General features: G+C 43.4%; 1 pseudogene; it reads left to right on the forward strand.

The window, feature by feature from the left end:
• The first annotated feature begins 546 nt into the window (after window positions 1-546).
• Window positions 547-865, forward strand: LOC118635435 (annotated as a pseudogene).
• Window positions 866-9,264: the final 8,399 nt, after the last annotated feature.

A 9,264-nucleotide genomic window follows, 5' to 3' on the forward strand; every position in this document is an offset into this window, starting at 1 on the left:
CATCATGTTTCTCTCTCTTTCCTTGTCTCTCTAAAAAAACAATAAAAACGTATTTAAAATACCTATGTTTGATGAAAAATCTAAGAAATTGATCACAAAATACCCCCCCCCCCTTTTTTTTAATCTGGTGGTACCTGCCCCTAGCGGGAACAGAACCCGGGACTCTGTGGTTCGTAGGCCAACGCTCAACCACTGAGCCAAACTGACCAGAGTGGTCACAAAATACTCTTAATAGTCAATACTGGGTGATAGGAGTGTGGTTTGAATAACTTCGTTATATTCTAAGTCCCCCAATTTTCCACAGTGAGTTTTTTGTATGACTACCATAACTGAAGTATAATTCATAAAGGCCCATAAAACCCAAAATGGATTCGGGAAAGCCAATGACAATCCCCTTCAGAGAAGAAACAAATGTTGCTAAGCAACCCACACAGTAGCTTAGAAGAGAGGGCGACTGGAAAAAGCAAAGGGCAGACTCAGAGCGCGGATGTGCGGCCTGTGAGTGGGGAGTCTAGGTGTCGTGCGCCACTGAACAGCGGTCTAGAAATGGGTGACGTTGAGAAGGGCGTGCAGATTTTTGTTCAGAAGTGTGCCCAGTGCCACACTGTGGAAAAGGGGGCAAGCACAAGACTGTGTCAAATCTCCATGGTCTATTGGGCGGAAGACAGTTCGGGCCCCTGGATTTTCTTACAGGGATGCCCACAAGAAGAAAAGCATCACCTGGGGAGAGGCTACACTGATCGAGTACTTGGAGAATCCCAAGAAATACATCCCTGGACCAAAAATGATCTTCGCTGGCATTAGGGAGAGACCAGAAAGGGCAGACTTGATAGCTTATCTCAAAAAAGCTACTAATGAGTGGTAGTTGGCCACTGCATTATTTATTAAAAATATCTCATGACTTTTTTATGTGTGTCATATTTAAATTGATCTCATACACCAGACTTCAGATCATGAATGGCTGATAAGCATTTCTTTTGGGCAGTCCTGGTTTACATAAGATTGGCTTGTTGTTAAATGAATATGATCAGCTTTCTTATTTTGACGGTAATTTCGGTTCAGCAAGTGTTATTACTGTTTTCCCTTTTCTAAAACTATGCTTGGACTTGATTCTTGCTGTTTAGCTCTTCATAGATATGGAGAGTGCCGTCTCAAAACCTGTCAGGAGACTGGTTTTATATTTAGATTTATATAACTGGTTGTATTAAAATATTTAAAAACTGAGGAAATCCTTTCACTGTCTCAGGCCAGCAAGACTCACTTGTGGTTCAAGTCGTGTTCATTAGCCTGTTAAAAGGCCAGGGCTGGAGATGAGCGGGCAGTGCCCATTTTATCTTTTTGGTCCTGACTATGCCAGTTTAATTTAAATTCTCTGTATCTAAACTGTTGCCTTTTACTAAATGAAAGGCATTTTAGTGTTGTTTATGTATAACAAAGAATATTTAACACTTCTCACATTTTACAGGTGATCTATAAGGTCAGATGCTTTTAAAGTTCAACGTGACAAGATGCAGTAGCAAACTTTGTGAATTCTTTGTCAGAAAAGTTATAATCCAGGATGTTCTTGAACAGCTATTCAAAAACAATGGTAGAACTACTATATAGGTGTTAATTATTGGTAATGGTGCTTCGCCAGCTCACTAGAAGTCTTAATGTAGAGAAGAATAAATCATCAACATAAAATTGTGAATTATGTGATCGTAAGGCTTAAGATCATTAAAAACAAAATTATATATTTAAAAAAAGCAAAAGCAAAGGATTTCTATCTATAAAATACAAGTTTTCACTGAACCCAATGAAGGAAAAACTTGGTTATGGCAGTTGCAGAGCCTGCGCAGACTCAGAACATGTCTACTAATGGTGGAAAAAAGACTCCAACAAGTTTTTTAAAGCAGGAAGGGCGGGGGCAGAGGCGGCGTGGTGCGTACACGATACAACACTGCCCCCTGCCGGCCAGAAGAACCGAAAGCCGCAAAGTGAACGAAAAAATCCACCTTCTGCGCTAACATTGCGCGCTGAATGAGAGACACACTGTCTGGTGAAGTGCAGCGGGATGATGAACAAGTGTCACTGCATGGAAAAGACCCTGCCTAATAAGCCCCAGCAAGGCCCAGTCCCTACTTCCGCCCTCAGAGCCAGAGCATAACGGCCTGATGTCCCTGCAAAGAGGAAAGTTACATCGTGGACCAGTGCTGAGCTCCCATTGGTGCGATCTGGGCATGCGCGATGATCAGTGAGGCGTCGCCGCTCTCCCCGCGTCTGTTTAGTGGAGGTTTGGCCCAGGGTTCAGGACGCAAAGTGAGAGCAGGAGCAAGAATGGGGTCTCCCTGCAGACCCAGTGGTGCTTACAACCCCTGCTCCTCCCTCTTCATTTTTAAGCCTCTCCTCTGAGGTTCATGCCAACTCTCCCACACTGTCATCTATACAACAGTCCTCAGGACCCTTAGGAATTTCTGGTACCTGCATCTTGGGGTACTGTCTCTGTTTTGGGCACAGTAGAGAATATACTGAAAATCAAACAAACCTCTGCTTCTAATACCCATGTCTTGATTCCTTGGAGGCCAAGTTTCTTGAAAACAGCCTCCAGTGGCATTCCCTTTTGGTTACCTCTCTGTTCCTCCTCAGTGACAGTTCAGGACAGAGTGATGATAGGTGCAGAAGCAAAGTCCTTGGGCAGGTGGAGGACATGGGACCCTGAGCACAGGCGGGGCTGGCTGCAGTCAGGAGCAGATGCGCCCAGGAGCAGCAGAGATGTCAGGGCAAAACCAGGTCCATTGGGTTTGGGGAGCTCTGAGAAGTCACCCCTCATTGCTTCTGTCTTCTCATTGGAATGGAAGCGGGTTGCTAATGAGTAAAGCAGTGGTGTAGGTAGGATGAGGGTGATAGAAGCAATGCTCTTCTGTTCATGAATTTAAGACAATTCAGGAGATTACAATTTTTTTTTGTCCCTACTGCTCAGGTGCTCACAGACAGGCAGTGTAGTGTCCCTTACTGGGGCACAGTAGGATAGTATGGAGGGAGGAGAAAGGAGCAAGAGAGCTGTGTTACATGGGGACCTTATACTCAGGGGTAGGCTGGGTAAGGAGGGGCCTGCTGGAAGGTGAGGAAGCCTGGGGAGTCCACACTGGAGGCCACCAAGAGGGTAAAGGCTGTTTAAACAGAAAGACTAAAAGGAGGGAGCTGGTTGACCCTTGCACAGTGTTGAGGTGCTGACAGAAGGGAATGTACAATTGGACACCATGGAGGGTCAGGTGGTTTCCTTTGATTCAAAGCATGACCCTGTGTAAGGTGATGCTCAGGTGATCAGGAGGAAAGCTGAGGTCAGAGAGGTTCTAGGGTTGACCTAGTCAGGTTTGTGGGCACTGATATCATTAGGAGGTTTCCAAAAATGAGGGCTGATATGAGGTAGGTGATTGAACTAAGAGACCAGCATGTTCACAGGCTAGGGTTGGAGGAGAGTAAAAAGGAAATCCGTACAGACGCCATATGTGGGGCATCTAGGGCAGTTGGGCTATAGGACCTGGACACTCAAGCCCTGACATCAGCTGATAGTTTCCAACAGGATCCCTGAGGACATTTCTAGCTGAGACAGGCAGTGTCGGTTTTCGTCCAATGCAGGCGTGGAACTCTCCAATGGAAACAGAGCCCTAGATCAGCTAGGTTGGGTTTTAGGACCAGAGATTTCCTTCAACCTTGCTCTGGTTTTGTGGGCAGGACTAATAAGAGGTGGTGCTTCATTTATTGTGCAAGGGTCCTTTGGTCTCATCCCTGCTTTTTGTAACCATCACTATCATCAGGTATACTGTCTTGAGGAGATTTCTGTCAAATTTTTTTGGTACTTCACTGAAAAACAGCAATTTTTGAACTATAGCTCTGAGTTTCTCTGGACAGCAGGGGGCAGTGTGGAGCTATGCAAAATTTTCCTACCCCTCCTTTTGTGTTTGAAAAAAATAGTTGCCCTGGCCGTTTGTCTCCGTGGTTAGAGCGTTGGCCAGCGATCCAGAGAACCCCGGGTTCGGTTCCCGCTAAGGGCACGTACGTTGGTTGTAGTTTGTCCCCCGCCCCAGCTGGGGTTGGGTGGGTAGCAACCAGTCGATGTGGCTTTCACTTGGATGTCTCTGTTTCTGTCTCTGTCTCTCTTCCTCCTGCCCTATCTGAATACGAAAACCTCCTCGGGTGACGATTAAAAAAAAAGAGAGAAAAAGAAAAAAAATGGCTACAGGCACTTCCTGGAGAATTGGCTCATTGTTTCTGCAAGGGAGCCGGGCAGTCCTTTTCTGGGCCGGAAAAGCTCCACTCTGCAATCCCTACTGAAAACTTGGTGCCTTGGTCCCTTTGCATCCTGTATCTGATTCTCTGAATGGTCTTCCCATTGGTAATTATCAGTATATTTTTCAGTTACCCTAGTCACTCACACGTCCATGTAGAAATTAGTGGGACTGTTCTGCTGGCGTGGCTCAGTGGTTCAATGTGATCCACGCACCAAGAGGTTCCTGGTTTGATTCCAGGTCAGGGCACATGCCCAAGTTGTGGGTCCAATCCCCAGTGGGGGGCATGCAGGAAGTGGCCAATCTATGTTCTCTCTCATGGATGTTTCTATCTCTTTGTCGCTCTCAGTTCCTCTCTCTAAAATCAATATAGGGAAAAAATAAAAAATAAAAAAAGAAATTAGGGGGACTGATAACATATAATAAACTAAAGCAGTTTTTTTGTTTTTGTTTTTTATCCTCACCCGAGGACATTTTTCCATTTTTTGTTCAGACAGAGTGGGAGGGAGAAAGAGGAAGAGACAGAGAGAGAGAGAGAGAAACATCTATGTGAATGGGACATATCCAGTGGCCGCCTCCTGCATGACCCAACCAGGGCCGGGGGCAAACTACAACCAAGGTATGTGCCCTTAGCGGAACCGAACCTGGGTTTCTCTGGACCACAGGCCTACGCTCTAACCACTGAGCAAACGGCCAGGGCAACTAAAGCAGTTTTATGATCCATCAATGACCATTAATAATTTGTGATACATTTCTTTAGAGGTCTTCCCATCCATAAAGGTACATTGCACACAGAATGAGATTCATATTGCGTTGTGACTTCAACAACTTTCATTAAACTCAGGTTTTTAGCATAAGTTCTCAGTTCTAAAAATCATTTGTCAAGAGCTGAAAACTTTTTCTTCATTTCTCTTCTTTGCAGTCTATGTAGTCTTAAAGCATGCAAATACCATATTTGATAACTAAGAAAGAAAGCAGAAATAACTGGTGGCTCCTATCTCAAAGGAAGATACCATACTGTAAGTTTCCTAAGGTCAAGAGCTATATTTTTTGCTTTTTGTTTAACACTGTATTTTCAACATAGGAAATCCACTTGTCTTGTCTGTCCTCCAGCATCCTGACTTGGTTGCCCCCATGGGGAGGGCCAACTGCTCCCTTGCTCTTGTCCAGTGGGCTTGGGAATTCACAAAACCCACTGAGATTTGTTATATGTTCACTCCATTATTTTTCTCTCAGGCTATAAAGGAAATTCTTCTGATTGTAGTCATTTGGGAAGCCTGAAAAGACAAAAGAAAAGAATAATCAGTCATGACCCAACCACTTTCACCGTGATTTGCATATCACCTTCATTTTTACATCCTTGATAGTTCTGTATACAATATAGAATTGGGAAGTTGTTTTTTCTTTATTGGTTTTTAGAGAGAGAGGAGGAGAGAGAGAAAGAGAGCCAGAATCATCAATAAGAGAGAAGATGGATTGGCAACCTCCTGCATGCCCCCCACCGGGCTCGGCCCCACAACCTGGGCACATGCCCTGACCATGCCCTGACCAGAAATCAAATCAGCAACCTCTTGGTGCATAAGTCCACACTCAACCACCGAGCCACACTGGCCAGGCATGGAATTGGGAAGTTTTTATGGTTAACATTAGGTAATTCTTTTTTTTTCAAATTCAAGTTTGCCTGTACTGAACCAAATGTATCTTCCACTACTCCTTCATGGTTTTTGCAATAAAAAAAAAAAAAATAGTATGACAAACTTTTTGAATAAATCTATGCCCAAATTTAGAAAATTTGCCTTGCACGAAATCCTACAAGCTGACACATATTATCACATTCCTTTAACCAGGAACATAAGTCAGGGCCTGCATGATTGTATCCCAGGAGTACTGATAATTAAATGTGATAAATAGCTAAGTTTAGAAGTAAACTATATGTCATATTCTTTTAAAATAACTTAAAAATTTGTGATTCAATATCCTTTCATATATTTAAAGCTATTCATTTTATAGCTTCCTTATGTAAAATAATTGATGAGAATTCATATAAGGAGATTTAATTAATTTGAAAATGAGTAGTTTAGAAAAAAAAGAGAAAAAAGGATTAGAAAAACAAAATGAGAAAAAGTAAAAAACCAAACTGATGTTGGCCATAAGTGAAATTAATTCACTAAGGTATTTCCAATGTGCCTTTTTCTTTTCACTCTGACAGGAATGCTCCTCACCTGGGCCACCCACTCACATCTACTCAGGCCTGCAGCTGTGTGCTGTTCAGACAGACCATCCCAGCTCTGATCACAGACAGAAGACCAGAGAACAGACTGCTCCTTCAGCTCCCTACACAGGCCTTCCTGACTCAATTCCCGAAGTTTGTACATCCCTGGGCTTTCCTGTCTGAAAAGAATTGGCTGACAATGAAAGGACCTCATCTTATCCAGATGTTCATCTTGTCCAGGACTTCATTTTGTTTAAGAGGAAACAATATAAAATACTTCTACTAGACCCCACTTTTTGCGTCAAGCCCTGATTCCTTAAATTTTTTTTCACATCTCTTCCCTGCTGTACCTTTTTGGTTACGGCCTATAACTTTCAAAATGTAAAAATCAACAAGGCCTACAAAAACAGCTTTCAAAGAACTATTCTGACAGCAGTTGCAATGAGATTATTCCAAGGACCCAAGAGGCATGAAGCTGAATTCCCAGGCAATCCAACGACACACTGTGACAGCTAAAGGAAACAGAACCCTGAGGAATACCACAGTCATGGACCTGTTTTCTTCGTTCCCTGTACATGGGCTTCTCATCCCCTTTTCCTATCCGTGTACCTCTCTTCACCTTTCCCTGTACAACCTGCATTGGGCTACAGCTCAGAGGGAGTGTCTTACAAAGACAAACAGCTGGCCTAGCCAGGGTGGCTTACTCCTTGAGCGTCGACCCATGCACCAAAGAGGTCGCTGGTTCGATTCCTGGTCAGGGCACAGGCCCAGGTTGTGGGCCAAATCCCCAGTGAAGGGCATGCAGGAGGTGGCCGCTTGATGTTCTCTCTCATCGATGTTTCTCTCTCTCTCCCCCTCTCCCATTCTCTGTCTCTGAAAATCAATAAAGAAAATAATATTAAAACAAACAAACAACAAGTGTTGGCAAGGGTGTGGAGAAAAGGGGACTCTAGTACACTGCTGGTGGGAATGCAGACTGGTGCAGTCACTTTGGAAAACAGTATGGTGTTACCACAAAAACTTAAAAATTGAACTGCCATTTGACCCAGTGATCCCACTTCTAGGAATATACCCTAAGAAGCCTGAAACACCAATCAGAAAGAATATATGTACCCCCATGTTCATAGCAGCACTATTTACAATAGCTAAGATCTGGAAACAGCCCAAATGTCCATCAGTAGACGAATGGATAAGAAAGCAGTGGTACATGTACACAATGGAGTACTATGCAGCTGTAAGAAAGAAAGATCTCTTATCCTTTGAGATGACATGGAGGGACCTGGAAAGTATTATCCTAAGCGAAACAAGCCAAACAGAGAAAGACAAGTATCATATGATCTCACTTATATGTGGAATATAATGAACATAACAGTCTGAAGAACGGGGTAGTCCCAGAGACGTGGAAGTAGGGTACAGACTGATAATCCCCAGAAGAGGGGGTGGGGGGGAGAGATAAACTACAGAAGTTAAATGCATGTATGCATGACCAATGGACATGGACAACAAAGCTGGGGACAGGGCGGGGAGGGAGGGGGAGGAGGGTGTCAATGGGGGAAAAAGGAGAAACATCTGTAACAACAACAACAAAAAAGACAAACAGCTGAATGAAGCCACTAACCTCTATTTGAATCGCTTTCACTAGATTTTTTTCTCCCCAAGTTCCATCAGTAATTTCACCACAATTTTCCAGCATGTAAAACAAAGGATTCTACAGGTCCACTTGCATGAATTACAATCACTACTGATGGACACAAATATTTCAAGGCAAGCACCAGTGTTCCTGACAATGAGATTCCAGGGAAACCTCTCCCCAGAGACATCATTGGTTCATGTTATACAGACACTCTTAGCTGTGATCTCTCTAAGTAGCAATTTCCCTTCTCATCTGTTAAATGAGGATAACTAGACTACCCTGCTAGATAAGGTTTCTGTGATGAATGGCACCACAGTACATACCAAGGACATAGTGGAGTCCTGACACACAGTTTATACTCAGTATATCTCAAAAGATTTCCCTACATTTTTATATTACAAAGGAAGTGTGTCAGTGCCAAAATAATACATCCACACATATCATACATTAACAAATATCGGAAAAAGTATGACTTGCTATTTGGAAAAAATGTCATAGAAAACTCAAGAAGGGAATAAAAGGAGTCAAATTTGTATAGAGTTTCTCATTCCTGTGATTTTTTCCTCACCACAAAGGCGGGTATAGTAACCTCACAGCAAGGGGACCTAAACTTAGAGTTTATTTTCAGTGTCTGCTACTCCTGAGGATGGCCCAGTCTATTCATATGTATAATCCCATTCCTCTCCATTCTCCCTTTCATGTCTGCAGAACTGAGCACAGAGGACATCTTAGAGATCATGTAGAGAGGGCATAGAACTCTGTCAAAGTAAAATAAATGTTTCCTGGAAAATAGTCCAGTACATACAAGAAAAAACAGGTATTTCTCTACTGGGAGCAGCGTCTCTCTCACCACTGCCTTTCCTAAATGAGCCCCCTGCCCAACCAACAACTGAACGCAACTCCTCTTCTTAAAGCTGAGGAAACAGTAGGCCCAGACAGCAAAGAAACTTAGAGCAAAAAACAGGAAGGCTCCGTGAGCTGGGACTGGGAGGGAGTTCTCTGGAGCCCGGGCCCAAGGGCCTCCACGAGACCTACAGGAGGAAAATACCAGGGAAAAACTGCATCTCAAAAATAGGACTCCTTTAAGGCAAAGAAGTCATATAAATGAGTTCACATTGTTTATGGACACTGCTTTTTAAAATGAAACTTTT

The sequence above is a fragment of the Molossus molossus genome, unplaced genomic scaffold (assembly GCF_014108415.1).
Source record: "Molossus molossus isolate mMolMol1 unplaced genomic scaffold, mMolMol1.p scaffold_m16_p_2, whole genome shotgun sequence".
NCBI classification, from domain to species: domain Eukaryota; kingdom Metazoa; phylum Chordata; class Mammalia; order Chiroptera; family Molossidae; genus Molossus; species Molossus molossus.